The following is a 17894-nucleotide window of genomic DNA, read 5'->3' as shown; positions in this document are numbered from 1 at the left end:
TCATATAAAATGCTCAAGTAAAGCCAAAAAAGGCAGAAAAAGAATGGAGATGGAGGATGAAGATAGGAACAAATAAAAAGAGCAAGAATTAGAAAACAGTAACAAATATGGTAGGTATTAATCCAAGTAGATCAATAATCACTTCAAGCATCAGTGGTCGGAATGCACCAATGAAAAGAGAGTTTGTCACACTGGATCAAAAAATAAGACCCAACTATATGAAAACCACTTTAATATCAATAAATAAGAAAGAACTCCACTTTAAATATTAAGACATATATGGATTAAAAGTAAACAGGTGGAGGGAATTCCCTGGAGGTCCAGTGGTTAGGACTCTGCACTTTCACTGCCAAGGGCACAGGTTCAATCTCTGGTCAGGGAACTAGGATCCCGCAAGATACACGGTGCAGCCAAAAAGTAAATGGGTAGAGAAAAACATACCATACTAACACTAATCAGAAGAAAGTAGGGGGCTTCCCTGGTGGCGCAGTGGTTGAGAATCGGCCTGCCAATGCAGGGGACATGGGTTCGAGCCCTGGTCTGGGAAGATCCCACATGCCATGGAGCAACTGGGCCCGTGAGCCACAACTACTGAGCCTGCGCGTCTGGAGCCTGTGCTCCGCAACAAGAGGCCATGATAGTGAGAGGCCCACGCACCACGATGAAGACTGGCCCCTGCTCGCCGCAACTAGAGAAAGCCCACGCACAGAAACGAAGACCCAACTCAGCCAAAAATAAATAAATATATATATTTAAAAAGAAAGTAGGGGTAGCCATATTAATTTCAGACAGAGCAGACTTCAAAGCAAGAAAAGTTATCAGGGATTAAGAAGTGTATTACATAATGATAGCGGGGTCAGTTCTCAAAAAAAGACATAATAATAAATATATATGCACCTAACAACAGAGCATCAAACTATGTGACGCAAAACTGATAGAAATGCAAGGAAAAAAGATGAATCAGGGACTTCCCTGGTGGCACAGTGGTTAGGAATCTGCCTGCCAATGCAGGGGACACAGGTTCGAGCCCTGGTCTGGGAAGATCACACATGCCGCAGAGCAACTAAGCCCATGCACCACAACTACTGAGCCCACGCTCTAGAGCCCAAGAGCCACAACTATTGAGCCCACATGCCACAACTACTGAAGCCCGTGTGCCTAGAGCCCATGCTCCGCAACAAGAGAAGCCACCGCAATGAGAAGCCTGTGCACCACAGCAAAGGGTAGCCCCCGCTTGCTGCAACTAGAGAAAGCCTATGCACAGTAACGACCCACTGCAGCCAAAATTAAAATATAAATTTATTTTTAAAAAAAAGATGAATCAATCATCATAGTTGGAAACTTCAATACCTCTCTCTCAGAAGTGGAGAGATTCAGTAAGCAGAAAATCAGTAAGGACACAGTTAAACTCAACAGCACCGTCAGTCAACTGGATATAATTAATATCTATAGACTACATCCAACAGCAACAGAATACACTTTGTTCTCAAGCACACACTGAACATTCACCAAGACAGACCACATTCTGGGCTATAATATATATGTTAACAAATTTTTACAGCTAGAAATCATATAATGCCTTCCCTCAGACCATGATCTAATTAAACTAGAAATCAATAACAGAAAGGCAACTGGAAAATCTCATAATACAGGGAAATTAAACATACTTTAAGTAACACATGGGCCAAAGAAGTCTCAAGAGAAATTTTAAAATATTCTGAATTAAATTAAAACACAACTGGGCTTCCCTGGTGGCGCAGTGGTTGAGAGTCCGCCTGCCGATGCAGGGGACACGGGTTCGTGCCCCAGTCCAGGAAGATCCCACATGCCGTGGAGCGGCTAGGCCCATGAGCCATGGCCGCTGAGCCTGCACATCCAGTGCCTGTGCTCCGCAACGGGAGAGGCCACAACAGTGAGAGGTCCGCGTACCGCAAAAAAAAAAATTAAAACACAACTTATCAAAATTTGTGGGATGCAGCAAAGCAGTGTTCAGAGGGAAATTTATAGCATTGGGTGAATATATTAGAAAGGAAGAAAGGTCTAAAATTAATCATCTAAGTTTCTACCTTAGAAAACTAGAGAAAGAAGTGCCAATTAAATCTGAAGTAAGCATCAGAAAAGCAATAAAAACTAGAGCAGAAATTAATGAAATTAAAAACAGGAAATTAATAAAAAAACAATCAATGAAACCAAAAGTTATTACTTTATAAAGGTCAATAAAATTGACAAATTTCTAGCCAGGTTAAGAAAGAGAAAAATTATTAATTACTAATAACAGAGGTGAAAGAAAGAACATCACTAGATATCCCAAGGACATTAAAAGGACAATAAAGGAATACTGTGAACAACTCTATGCTCACATATTTGATGATGAAACATAGATGAAATAGACTAATTACTTGAAAGACACAATTTGCGGAAACTCACAAAAGAAACAGATCATCTGAATAGGATTATATCAAAGAAATTGAATCAATAACTAATAACCCTCCAAAAAAGAAAGCCCCAGGCCCAGAAGGGTTCACTGGTGAATTCTACTAGACATTTAAGGAAGAAATCATAATAATTCTCTACAATCTCTTTCAGAGGATACAAGAAGGAATATTTCCTAACTCATTCTATGAAGACAGCATTACCCTAATACCAAAGCCAAAGACATTACAAGAAAACTATAGACCAATATCTCTCTTAAATATAGATGCAAAAATCCTCAGTAAAAAACATTACGAAATCAAATTCAACAATGTATAAAAAGAATTATACATGACAACAAATTGGGATTTATCCAAGGCAAGACTGGTTCAACATTTGAAAATCAATGTAATCCATAACATCAACAGCTTAAAAAGAAAAATCACATGATCACATCAATAGATGCAGAAAAATCATTTGAAAAAATCTAACACTCATTCATGAGAAAAACTCTCTGCAAACTGAGAGGGGAACTTTCTCACCTTGATAAAAAAAAAAAATCTACAAAAAACCCTACACTAACATCATACTTAATGGTGAGAAACATGAAGCTTTCCCATTAAGATGGAAGAGGAAGAGCTTTCCACTAGGAGGAAGAAGGCAAGGATGCCCCCTCTCAGCACTCCTTTTCAACACTGTACTAGAAGCGCTAGCTCATGCAATAAGACAAGAAAAGGAAAGGTATACAGATTGGGAAGAAAAAATAAAACTTGTTTGTTTGCAGATGACATGATTGTCTATGTAGAAAATCTGAAAGAAGTTGACAAAAACAACAACAACAACAACAAATCTCCTGGACCTAATAAGTGACTACAACAAGGTTGAAGGATACAAAGTTAATGTACAAAGGTCAATTCCTTTCCCATATTCCACACAATTTGAAATTAAAAACAAAATACCATTTATATTAGCACTTCAAAATGAAATATTAAGGTATAAGTTTAAGAAAATATTTATAAGATCTATAAAAGGAAAACTACAAAACTGATGAACAAGATCAAAGAACTAAATAAATATTCCACATTCATGGATAAGAAGACTATATTATCAAGACATCAGCTCTACCTACTTTGATCAATAGATTCAATGTAATCCCCATCAAAATCCCAGTAAGTCATTTTGTGGACATTGTCAAACTGATGCTAAAGTTTATACGGAAAGGCAGAAGAAAAATAGCCAACATAGTGCTGAAGAAGAACAAAGTTAGAGGACTGACATTACCTGACTTCAAGACTTACTACAAAGTTATAAAGTAATCAAGACAGTGTAATATTGGCAAAAGAATAAACAAACAGGTCAAAAGAATAGAATAGAGCCCAGAAATTAGACCCACATAAGTATAGTCAACTAGATCTTTGACAAAGGAGCAAAAGCAATACAATGGAGCAAAGATAGTGTTTTCAACAAATGGTACAATTGAGCATCCACATGCAAAAAAAATGAATCTAGGCAGAGACCTTATAGCCTTCACAAAAAGAAATTCAAAATAGATCATACACCTAAACATAAAACACACAAATATAAGCTCCTAGAAGGTAACACAGGAGAAAACCTAGGTGACCTTAGGTATGGTGGTGACTTTTTAAATATAACACCAAAGACACAATCCATGAAAGAAATAATTAAGTTGGATTTTATTAAAATTAAAAACTTCTGCTCTCTGAAACACAATGTCAAGAGAATGAGAAGACAAGCCACAGAGTGGGAAAAAAAATATTTGCAGAAGCCATAACTGACAAAGGACTGTTATCCAAAATGTACAAAGAACTCTTAAAACTCAATGATAAGAAAACAATCCAATTAAAAAATGAGGCAGGGCTTCCCTGGTGGTGCAGTGGTTGAGAGTCTGCCTGCCAATGCAGGGGACATGGGTTCGTGCCCCGGTCCAGGAAGATCCCACATGCCGCGGAGCGGCTGGGCCCGTGAGCCATGGCCTCTGAGCCTGCACATCTGGAGCCTGTGCTCCGCAACAGGAGAGGCCACAACAGTGAGAGGCCCACGTACCGCAAAAAAAAAAAAAAAGGTGAAGAGAAAATGAGCCAAAGGGCTTCCCTGGTGGTGCAGTGGTTGAGAGTCCGCCTGCCGATGCAGGGGACATGGGTTTGTGCCCTGGTCTGGGAGGATCCCACATGCCGCGGAGCGGCTGGGCCCGTAAGCCATGGCCGCTGAGCCTGCGCGTCCGGAGCCTTGCTCCGCAACAGGAGAGGCCACAACAGTGAGAGGCCGCGTACCGCAAAAAAAAAAAAAAAAATGAGCCAAAGACCTCAATAAACACCTCACCAAAGAAGATATACAGATGGCAAATAAGCATATGAAAAGATGTTCCACATCACGTGTTATCAGGAGAATGCAAATTAAAACAACAAGATACCACTACATACCTATTACAATGGCCAAAATCTGGAATACTGACAACACCAAATGCTGATGAGAGAGTGGGGCAAAAATAACTCTCATTCATTGATGGTAGGAACACAAAATGGTACAGCCACTTTGGAAGACAGGTTAGTGTACAAAACTAAACATACCCTTACCATACGATCCAGCAATAATGCTCCTTGTTATTTATTCAAAGGAGCTAAAAGCTTCTGTCCATACAAATACCTACACATTGATATTTATAGCAGGTTTATTCATAATTGCCAAAACTTGAAGGCAACCAAGATGTCCTTTAGTAGGTGAATGGATCAATAAACCGTGGTACATCCAGACAGTGGAATATTATTCAGTGCTTTAAAAAAAAAAAAAAGAAAGAGTGCTCAAGCCACAAAAAGACAGGGAGGAACCTTAATTGCATATTACTAAGTAAATGAAGCCAATCTGACACACTATGATTCTAACTATTTGACATTCTGGAAAAGGCAAAACTATGGAAACAAAAACATCAGTGGCTGTCAGGTATTGAGGGGAGGGGACATGAATACATGGAGCACAAAGGTCTTTAGGGCAGTGAAAATACTCTGTATGGTACCATAATGGTGGATGCATGTCATTATATACTTGTCCAAACCCACAGAATGTACAATATTGAGAGTGAACCCTAATGTAAATTACGGACTTTGGGTGATAAAGATGTATCGATGTAGGTTCATATCGAGCGTAACAAAGGTACCACTCTGGTGGGGGATGCTGATAATGGGGGAGGCTGTGCATGTGTGGGGACAGGGGGTATATGGGAAATCTCTGGACCTCCTAATTTTTCTGTGAATCTAAAACTGCTCTGGAAAAATATTAAGTGTTTTTTAAAATAGTAAAAACAAAGAAAGGAATTAAAATGGCACACTACAACATACTTATTTTAAACAAAAGAAAGGAGTAAAGGAGGAAGACAGGAACAATGACAACCAAAAGAATTGAGACATAGGAAACAAAACCCAACAAAACTAATAAGTGAGTTCAGCAAGGTTGTAGGATATAAGATCAATGTAGAAAAATCAGTCATATTTCTATATACTAACAGTGAACAATCTGAAAATAAACTTAAGAAAACAATTCCATTCATTAAAACATCATAAACAATAAAATCCTTAGGAATAAATTTAACAAAAGAAGTACCAGACCTGTTCACTGAGAACTATAAAACTGAAAACACTAAAACTATGAAACATGAAATTTTAAAAGATATAAATAAGTAGAGGGAGATTCCAAGATCATGAATTGAAAGACGAGATTGTTAAGAAGGCAGTTCACCCCAAATTGATTTATAGATTCAACAAAATCCCTATCAGAATACTAACTGGCTTTTCTGAAGAAACTGATAAGCTAATCTAAAATTTATATAGAAGTGCAAAAGATCCAGCCAAAACAAATTTGAAAAACAAAGCTGGAACATTTACACTTTCCTATTTTAAAACTTAATATGAAGCTACAGTAATCAAGGCAATGTGGTGCTGGCATAAGTATAGTCATATAGATGAATGGAACAGAACTGAGAATTTATAAATAAACCCTTACATGTATGGTCAATTCATTTTTGACAAAAGCACCAAAGCAATTCATTGGGGGAAGGATAATCTTTCCAACAAATGGTGCTAAGACAATTAGACAGCCACATGCAAAAAGATAAATTTAGACCCTTTACACCATACAAAAAATTAGCTCAAAATAGATCACAGATCTAAATGTAAGAGCTAAAGATAAAATTTTCAAAGAAAACACAGGAGAAAATCTTGATGACCTTGGTTTAGGCAGAGTTTTTAGATGATACCAAAAGCCATGATCCATAAAATTTAAAACGTGATAAATTGGACTTAATCAAAATTTAAAACTTCTGTGTTTCAAAAGACACCATTAAGAAAATAGACTAGGAGAAAATAATTGCAAATCTGATATAGAACTCATATCCAGAATGTATAAAGAACTCTTAAAGAACTCAATAATAAAAGGGAAAACCCCAATTTAAAAATAGGTTGAAGACTTAAACACAAATATCTACAAGCACATGAAAAGATGCCAACATCTTCAGTCACTGGGGAAATGCAAATTAAAACCAAAATGTAGTTATCACTACACACCCATTGAATAACTATAAGATAGACAATAATAAAGTGTTGCTGAGAATGTGGAAAAACTGTAAATTCATAATTATTGGAATATATAAAGTAGAAATATAAAATGATACACTGTACTTTGGGGGAGGTGATGGAAATATATTCAATATTAAAATTGGATTGTGGTGATGGTTACAGAGCTCTGTAAAGAATACCTCAATAGAGCTGTTAAAAAGAAAAATTAACTTTACCACTAAACTAACTTCCCATTTATAGTACTGGAACAAGTTAGACAACACCACAAGGAAACAATCAGATATAAAATGTGGGACATTATGTAAGACAAATGACTTACAATGTTAAGGACAAACAAGCAGGGGATTATTCCAGAATTAACGACTAAAGGTACACAGCAATCAAGTATAAGGCGTCATTCTTGATTAGATTTTGCATCAGAAAAAACAAAGACATTTCTGGTGTTATTGAGGAAGTTTGAATTTTGACTATTAGATGATACTATGAAATTATTGTTGAATTTTTATGTGTGATAATGGTATTGTTCGGTTGCAGCATGTCCTCATTCTTATGAGATATATGTGGAAATATTTAGGGATGAAGTACCATGATGTCTGCAACATACTTTCAAATGGATCAGCAAAAACAAATATGTATTTATAAAGATAAAGCAAATATGCAAAAATGTAAATAAGTGAACCTAGTTGAAAGGTATCCAAAAAGTTCATTTTACCTCTTCAAACTTTTCTGTAGCTTTAAAATTTTTTAAAATAAAAAGTGGGGAGGAGACCTTCAAGATGGTGGAGGAGTAAGACGTGGAGATCACCTTCCTCCCCACAAATACAACAAAACTACATCTACATGTGGAACAACTCCTACAGAACACCTACTGAATGCTGGCGGAAGACCTCAGACTTCCCAAAAGGCAAGAAAATCCCCACGTACCTAGGTAGGGCAAAAGAAAAACGAGAAAACAGAGACAAAAGAATAGGGACAGGACTCGCACCTCTGGGAGGGAGCTGTGAAGGATGAAAAATTTCCACACACTAGGAAGCCCCTTCACTGGCAGGGATGGAGGGTGGGCAGGAGGGAAGCTTCAGAGCCACGAAGGAGAGCACAGCAACGGGTGCAGAGGGCAGAGAGATTCCTGCACAAAGGATCGGTGCTGAACAGCACTCACCAGCCTGAGAGGTTTGTCTGCTCACCCGCCAGGGTGGGCAGAGGCTGGGAGCTGAGGCTCAGGCTTCAGAGGTCAGATCCCAGGGAGAGGACTGGGGTTGGCTGCATGAACATAGCCTGAAGGGGGCTAGTGCGCCACAGCTAGCCGGGAGGGAGTACAGGAAAAAGTCTGGACCTGCCAGAGAGGCAAGAGACCTTTGTTTCGGGGTGTGCAAGGCAAGGGGATTCCTTCCCAGTGTGTCCACAGAAGGCAGAGCACTGCACGAGCTCCAGAGACAGGCGTGAGCCGCAGCTATCAGCTCGGACCCCAGAGACGGGCATGAACCTCTAATGCTGTGGCCGCTGCCACCAAGAATCCTGTGTGCAAGCGCAGGTCACTATCCACACCTCCCCAGCCCCCGCCAGGAGCCTGTGCATCATACCACTGCCAGGGTCCTGTGACCCAGGGACAACTTCCCCAGGAGAACACATGGCGTGCCTCAGGCTGTTGCAATGTCAAGTTGGCCTTTGCCACCTCAGGATCGCCCGCATTCCAGTTATGACTACTGTACTCCTCCCTCCCTCTGGCCTGAGTGAGCAAGAGAGCACTAATCAGCTGCTGCTTTAACTCCCTCCTGTCTGGGCAGGGAATTGACTCCTGAGGGCAGCCTACACCCAGAGGCGGGACCAAAACCAAAGCTGAACCCCAGGAGCTGTGCGAACAAAGAAGAGAAAGGGAAATTTCTCCGTGCAGCCTCAGGAGCAGATTAAATCCCCGTGATCAACTTGATAAACCCTGCATCTGAAGAATACCTGAACAGGCCACGAATGTTCCCAAAATTGAGGTGGTGGACTTTGGGAGCAACTGTAGACTTGGGGTTTGCTTTCTGCATCTAATTTGTTTCTGGTTTTATGTTTACCTTAGTTTAGTATTTAGAGCTTATTATCGTTAGTGGATCTGTTTATTGATTTGTTTCTCTCTTCCAGTTTTTAAAAAATTTATATATATATATACTTTTTTTTTCCTTTTTCTCTGTGTGTGTGTGTGTGTATGTTTCTTTGTGTGATTTTGTCTGTACAGCTTTGTTTTTACCGTTTGTCCTAGGGTTCTGTCTGTCCATTTTTGTTTTGGGGTTTTGTTTTTTTTTTTAAATCTTTCTTCCTTTTCTTCTGAGCCCTGTGGTCTTGGTGCTCTGGCCGGGTGTTGGGCCTGAGCCTCTGAGGTGGGAGGGCTGAGTCCAGGACACTGGAACACCAGAAACCTCCCAGCCCCACTTAATATCAATTGGCGAGAGCTCTCCCAGAGATCTTCATCTCAACACTAAGGCCCAGCTCCACCCAAAGGCCAGCAAGCTCCAGTGCTGGACGCCCCATGCGAAACAACTAGCAAGACGGGAGCACAACCCCACCCATTAGCAGAGAGGCTGCCTAAAGTCATACTAAGTTCACAGACACCCCAAAACACACCACTGGACGTGGCCCTGCCCACCAGAAGGACAAGATACAGTCCCACCCACCAGAACACAGGCTCCAGTCCCCTCCACCAGGAAACCTATACAAGCCACTAAACCAACCTCACCCACGGGGGACAGACACCAAAAATAACAGGAACTACAAACCTACAGCCTGCGAAAAGGAGACCCCAAACATAGTAAGTTAAACATAATGAGAAAACAGAGAAATATGCAGCAGATGAAGGAGCAAGGTAAAAACCCACCAGACCAAACAAATGAAGAGGCAGTCTACCTGAAAAAGAATTCAGAGTAATGCTGGTAAAGATGATCCAAAATCTCGGAAATAAAATGGAGAAAATACAAGAAACGTTTAACAAGGACCTAGAAGAACTAAAGAGCAAACAAAGAGTGATGAACAACACAATAAATGAAATTAAAAATACCCTAGAAGGAATCAGTAGCAGAATAACTGAGGCAGAAGAACAGATAAGTGACCCAGAAGATAAAACAGTGGAAATAACTGCCGAGGAGCAGAATAAAGAAAAAAGAATGAAAAGAATTGAGGACAGTCTCAGACACCTCTGGGACAACATTAAACGCACCAACATTCGAACTATAGGCGTCCCAGAAGAAGAACAGAAAAAGAAAGGGTCTGAGAAAATATTTGAAGAGATTATAGTTGAAAATTTCCTTAACATGGGAAAGGAAATAGTCAAGTCCAGGAAGGGCAGAGAGTCCCATACAGGATAAATCCAAGGAGAAACACACCAAGACACATATTAATCAAACTATCAAAAATTAAATTCAAAGAAAAAATATTAAAAGCAACAAGGGAAAAGCAACAGATAACATACAAGGGAAACCCCATAAAGTTAACAGCTGATCTTTCAGCAGAAACTCTGCAAGCCAGAAGAGAGTGGCAGGACATATTTAAAGTGATGAAAGGGAAAAACCTACAACCAAGATTACTCTACCTAGCAAGGATCTCATTCAGATTCAATGGGGAAATTAAAATCTTTACAGACAAGCAAAAGCTAAGAGAATTCAGCACCACCAAACCAGCTTTACAACAAATGCTAAAGGAACTTCTCTAGGCAGGAAACACAAGAGAAAGAAAAGACCTACAATAACAAACCCAAAACAATTAAGAAAATGGTAATAGGAACATACATATCAATAATTACCTTAAATGTAAATGGATTAAATGCTCCAACCAAAAGACACAGACTGGCTGAATGGATACAAAAACAAGACTCATATACTTGCTGTCTACAAGAGACCCACTTCATACCTAGGGACACATACAGACTGAAAGTGAGGGGATAGAAAAAGATATTCCATGCAAATGGAAATCAAAAGAAAGCTGGAGTAGCATTTCTCCTATCAGAGAAAATAGACTTTAAAATAAAGACTATTACAAGAGACAAAGAAGGACACTACATAATGATCAAGGCATCAATCCAAGAAGAAGATATAACAATTGTAAATATTTATGCACCCAACGTAGGAGCACCTCAATATATAAGGCAAATGCTAACAGCCATAAAAGGGGAAATCGACAGTAACACAATAATACTAGGGGACTTTAACACCCCACTTTCACCAATGGACAGATCATCCAAAATGAAAATCAATGAGGAAACACAAGCTTTAAAAGACACACTAGAGACTTCCCATGTGGCGCAGTGGTTAAGAATCCACATGCCAATGCAGGGGACACAGGTTCAAGCCCTGGTATGGGAAGATCCCACATGCCACGGAGCAATTAAGCCCATGCGCCACAACTACTGAGCCTGCGCTCTAGAGCCCGAGAACCACAACTACTGAAGCCCGTGTGCCTAGAGCCCATGCTCCACAACAAGAGAAGCCACTGCAATGAGAAGCCCGTGCACTACAACAAAGAGTAGCCCCACTCACCACAACTAGAGAAAGCCCGTGTGCAGCAACGAAGACCCAATGCAGCCAAAAATAAATAAATAAATAAATTTATATTAAAAAAAAGAAAAGCTGCCCATTCATTCAAAATCAATCAATAAATAAGACACATTAGACCAGACAGATTTAATTGATATTTATGGACATTCCATCCCAAAACAACAGAATACACTTTCTTCTCATGTGCTCATGGAACATTCTCCAGGATAGATCATACCTTGGGTCACAAATCAAGCCTCGGTAAATTTAAGAAAATTGAAATCGTATCAAGTATCTTTTCTGACCACAACACTATGAAACTAGACATCTATTACAAGAAAAAAACTGTAAAATATACATACACACGGAGGCTAAACAATACGCTACTAAATAACCAAGAGATCACTGAAGAAATCAAAGAGGAAATCAAAAAATACCTAGAAACAACTGACAATGAAAACATGATGACCCAAAATCTATGGGATGCAGCAAAAGCAGTTCTAAGAGGGAAGTTTATAGCAATACAATCCTACCTCTAGAAACAAGAAAAATCTCAAATAAACAACCTAACCTTACAGCTAAAGCAACTAGAGAAAGAACCAAAAAAACCCAAAGTTACCAGAAGGAAAGAAATCATAAAGATCAGATCAGAAATAAATGAAAAAGAAATGAAGGAAACAATAGCAAAGATCAATAAAACTAAAAGCTGGTTCTTGGCGAAGGTAAACAAAATTGATAAACCATTAGCCAGACTCAAGAAAAAAAGGGAGAAGTCTCAAATCAACAGAATTAGAAATGAAAAAGGAGAAGTAACAACTGACACTGCAGAAATACAAAGGATCATGAGAGATTACTACAAGCAACTATATGCCAATAAAATGGACAACCTGGAAATAATAACGAATTCTTAGAAAAGTATGACCTTCCGAGACTGAACCAGGAAGAAATAGAAAGTATGAACAGACCAATCACAAGCAATGAAATTGAAACTATGATTAAAAATCTTCCAACAAACAAAAGCCCAGGACCAGATGGCTTCACAGGCAAATTCTATCAGAGAGGAGCTAACACCTATCCTTCTCAAACTCTTCCAAAATATAGCAGAGGGAGGAACACTCCCAAACTCACTCTACAAGGCCACCATCACCCTGATACCAAAACCGGACAAAGATGTTACAAAAAAAGAAAACTACAGACCAATATCACTGATGAACGTACATGCAAAAATCCTCAACAAAACACTTGCAAACAGAATCCAACAGCACATTAAAAGGATCATACACCATGATCAACTGGGGTTTGTCCCAGGAATGCAAGGATTCTTCAATATATACAAATCAATCAATGTGATACACCATATTAACAAACCATATGATGATCTTAATACATGCAGAACAAACTTTTGACAAAATTCAACACCCATTTATGATAAAAACTCTCCAGAAAGTGGGCATAGAGGGAACCTACCTCAACATTATAAAGGCCATATATGACAAACCCACAGCCAACATCATTCTCAATGGTGAAAAACTGAAACCATTTCCTCTAAGATCAGGAACAAGACAAGGTTGCAAACTCTCACTACTGTTACTCAACATACTTTTGGAAGTTTTACCCACAGCCATCAGAGAAGAAAAAGAAACAAAAGGAATCCAAATTGGAAAAGAAGAATCAAAGCTGTCACTGTTTGCAGATTACATGATACTATACATAGAGTATCCTAAAGGCGCTACCAGAAAACTACTAGAGCTAATCAATGAATGTGGTAAAGTAGCAGGATACAAAATTAATGCACAGAAATCTCTTGCATTCCTATACACTAACGATGAAAAATCTGAAAGAGAAATTAAGGAAACAATCCCATTTACCACTGCAACAAAAGGAATAAAATGCCTAGGAATAAACCTTCCTAAGGAGACAAAAGACCTGTATGCAGACACTGATGAAAGAAATTAAAGACAATACAAACAGATGGAGAAATATACCATGTTCTTGGATTGGAAGAATCAACATTGTGAAAATGACTATACTACCCAAAGCAATCTATAGATTCAATGCAATCCCTATCAAACTACCAATGGCATTTTTCACAGAACTAGAACAGAAAATGTCACAATTTGTATGGACAAAGAAAAGAGCCCGAATGGCCAAAGCAATCTTGAGAAAGAAAGATGGAGCTGGAGGAATCAGGCTCCCTGACTTCAGACTATATTACAAAGCTACAGTAATCAAGACAGTATTGTACTGGTACAAAAACAGAAATATATATCAATGGAACAGGATAGAAAGCCCAGAGATAAACCCACGCACATATGGTCACCTTATTTTTGATAAAGGAGGCAAGAATATACAATGGAGAAAAGACAGCCTCTTCACTAAGTGGTGTTGGGAAAACTGGACAACTACATGTAAAAGAATGATATTAGAACACTTCCTAACATCATATACAAAAAGAAACTCAAAATGGATTAAAAACCTAAATGTAAGGCCAGACACTATAAAACTCTTAGAGGAACACATAGGCAGAACACTCTATAACATACATCACAGCAAGATCCTTTTTGACCCATCTCCTAGAAAAATGGAAATAAAAGCAAAAATATACAAATGGGACCTAATGAAATTTAAAAGCTTTTGCACAGCAAACGAAACCATAAACAAGAAAAGACAACCCTCAGAATATGAGAAAATATTTGGAAACCAAGCAACTGACAGAGGATTAATCTCCAAAATATACAAGCAGCTCATGCAGCTCAATATCAAAAAAACAAACAACCCAATCCAAAAATGGGCAGAAGACCTAAATAGACATTCCTCCAAAGAAGACATACAGATTGCCAAGAAACACGTGAAAGGTTGCTCAACATCACTAATCATTAGAGAAATGCAAATCAAAACCACAATGAGGTATCACCTCACACCAGTCAGAATGGCCATCATCAAAAAACCTACAAAGAATAAATGCTGGAGAGGGTGTGGAGAAAAGGAAACCCTCTTGCACTGTTGGTGGGAATGTAAATTGATACAGCCACTAAGGAGGACAGTATGAAGTAGTTTTTAAAAACTAAAAACAGAACTACCATGTGACCCAGCAATCCCACTACTGGGCATATACCCTGAAAAAAACCACAATTCAAAAGGAGATATGTACCACAATGTTCATGGCAGCACTATTTACAATAGCCAGGACATGGAAGCATCCTAAGTGTCCACTGACAGATGAATGGATAAAGAAGATGTGGCACATGTATACAATGGAATATTACTCGGCCATAAAAAGAAATTGAGTTATTTTTAATGAGGTGGATGGACCTAGAGTCTGTCATACAGAGTGAAGTGAGAAAGAGAAAAACATGCTAACACATATATATGGAATCTAAAAAACCAGAAAGGTTCTAATGAACCTAGGGGCAGGACAGGAATAAAGATGCAGATGTAGAGAATGGACTTGAGGACATGGGGAGAGGGGAAGGGTAAGCTGGGACAAAGTGAGAGAGTAGCATTGACATATATACACTACCAAATGTAAAAGAGAAAGCTAGGGGAAAGCAGCTGCATAGCACAGGGAGATCAGCTCAGTGTTTTGTGACCACCTAGAGGGGTGGGATAGAGAGGGTGGGAGGGAGGTGCAAGAGGGAGGGGATATGGGGATATATATATATACGCGTAGCTGATTCACTTTCTTATACAGCAGAAACTAACACACCATTGTAAAGCAATTACACTCCAATAAAGATGTTTAAAAAAAAAACATTAATAAGACTTAAATAGGTTTTCCCTGGTGGCGCAGTGGTTGAGAGTCCACCTGCCGATGCAGGGGACACGGGTTCGTGCCCCGGTTTGGGAAGATCCCACATGCCACGTAGTGGCTGGGCCTGTGAGCCATGGCCACTGAGCCTGCGCGTCTGGAGCCTGTGCTCTGCAACGGGAAGAGGCCACAACAGTGAGAGGCCCACGTACCTCAAAAAAAAAAAAAAAAAAAGACATTAAAAAGACTTAAATAAGTGATACAACATGTTCATGGATTAGAAGGTCCAATATAATAACATTAATTCTCTCCAAATGCCCTGCAGAATCATGGCAACTCCAATCAAAATCTCAATGTGTTTGTTTTTTTAGTTTTGGGGAGGAAACTGACAAGCTGTTTTTAAAATGGATATGGAAGAACAAAGAACCAAGAAGAGCCACGAGCTCTTGAAGAACAAGGTGAAAGGACTTGCTATACTATATATCAAAACTTTTTTAAAAGATATAGTAATGAAGAGAGTGTATACAGCACAGAAGACCAATAAAACAAAATTAAAAGTCCAGAAATAAATCTTTGCATATATCAATGCTTAATATGTAACAGAGAAAGCACTTCAAAGCAGTAGGAAAAGGAAGGTTTTTTTCAACCAATGGTGCTGGGACAACAGACTAACCATATAAGAAGCAAAAAATAATAATAATAAATTACCTCATACCACATGCCAAAGACAGTTCCAAGTAGGATGAAACTTCTGTGAGAGAGGCAAAACTAATAAAGCATTTAAGAAGAAAATATCAGCCATATTCATAACCTGGAGAGAGAAAAAAAATTTAAGTGAAATATAAACCATGCTACCCATAAGGGAAAACTGATGTATTTGAACATACTAAAATTAAAATGTTAATCAAAACATTGTGAAAAGACAAGCCACAAACTGGGAAAAGATTTTGTAACACCACTCATAAAGGAATAGTATCCCAAACATATAAAGAACCCCCTGCCAATTATTAAGAAAAATGGACAAAACCTGAACACACATTTCACTCACCAAAGGTGAAATCCAAATAGCCAATAAACTTATAGGCATTCTCACATGCTATGAGGTGGAAAGTAAATTAGTAAAGTCTTTTTGAAGAACAATGTGGCAATATATATGAACATATAAAAGGCGTCAGCCTCATCTGATATAAGGAAAATGCTAATTAAAATCACAAGATAACATTATACACTCGACAGATTGGTAAAACTTAAAGAGCCAATACACTCTTGAAGGAATGTAAATCAGTACGGGCATCTCTGGGAAAGAGTTTGGCATGATCTAGCTAAGTTGAATCTTATAAACCTTGTGCCTCTGTGGTTCTGCTCTTAGGTATATATCCTTTTAAAAATGCATACTCCAAAACACACATACAAAACATCCAGAGCCTGTAATATACCCAAACTGGAAACCACCCAGATGTCCAGAGTAAAATGGCAAAATAAGTTGTAATATATTCATACAATGGAATAAGCAAATCATAGCTTATATAGCAATTTATAGGGATGAATCTTATAATGTTTAGAAAAGGAAGCAAAAGTATACAGTATAATTTGATTCACATAAATTTCAAAAACAGGAACTAAATAGTGTGTTTAGGAATGTGTACGTGGGTGGTAAAACTATAAAGGAAAGCAAAGAAATGAAGAGCAGGGATGGTGTTAAAGACGACAGCAGGGGTTATGATGGGAGGATCCTGCGGGGGAACTTCTAAAGTATTAGAAATGTTCTTTCTTGACCTGGGTAGTTACATGGGTGTTCACTTTATGACTGTCTGTTTAAAAAATATCTATGTGTGTGTCTGTGTATACATATACACATAGATGTTTCATGTATTTTCTGTATATCGCACTATAGTAATCAGATACACAGATAGTAAATATGGAAAGACATTTGACCTCACTAGTAATTAGTAAAATGAAAACTAAAACACCTATCACGATTTGCCTAAAACGTAAAAGACTGACAATATCCATTTTTGCTGCGGTTGCAAAGAAATAGGTGTTCTGCATATGCTGTCAGAAGGAAAGTAAATTAGTAAAGCCTTTTTGAAGAACAATGTGACAATATATATAAAAATGTAAAACCCATTATCTCGTGACGTACCAATTCCAATTTGAAATATCCATCCTAATGAAATACTAGCACATGTACTCAAAATACGTGTACAAAGATGTTCACTGCAGCATTGCTTGCAATAGTGAAAAAATGAATAAATGTCAATAAGGGAGTTTTTGTGAAAAGTATCATAACCCATACACTGGAATACTATGCAGCTGTTAAAAACCAATCTTTGTGAACTGACCTGGAAAGATCTTAAAGACTTCAAGTGAACAAAAGCAAGTCACAGAACAACACATACACAGCATAATCCTGTTTTTAAAATATAAATATGTACATATATTTATATACATATATCTGTATGAAAAACAGACCACAAATTTATACTCTAACCTGTTAGCAGTGATTACCTCTGGGGCAGGGAGGGTAAAGGGAGAAGCAGGGTAAAGAGGGTACTTTCACATCTCTCTCTCTCTCTCTCTCTCTCTCTCTCTCTCTCTCTATATATATATATATATATATTTTTTTTTTTTTTTTTTTTTTTT

The sequence above is a fragment of the Aethalodelphis obliquidens genome, unplaced genomic scaffold (assembly GCF_003676395.1).
Source record: "Aethalodelphis obliquidens isolate GAN/ISIS:26980383/991018 unplaced genomic scaffold, ASM367639v1 scaffold2, whole genome shotgun sequence".
NCBI lineage: Eukaryota > Metazoa > Chordata > Mammalia > Artiodactyla > Delphinidae > Aethalodelphis > Aethalodelphis obliquidens.
The sequence above is the reverse complement of the archived record's forward strand: the minus strand, read 5'-3'. Positions refer to the sequence as shown.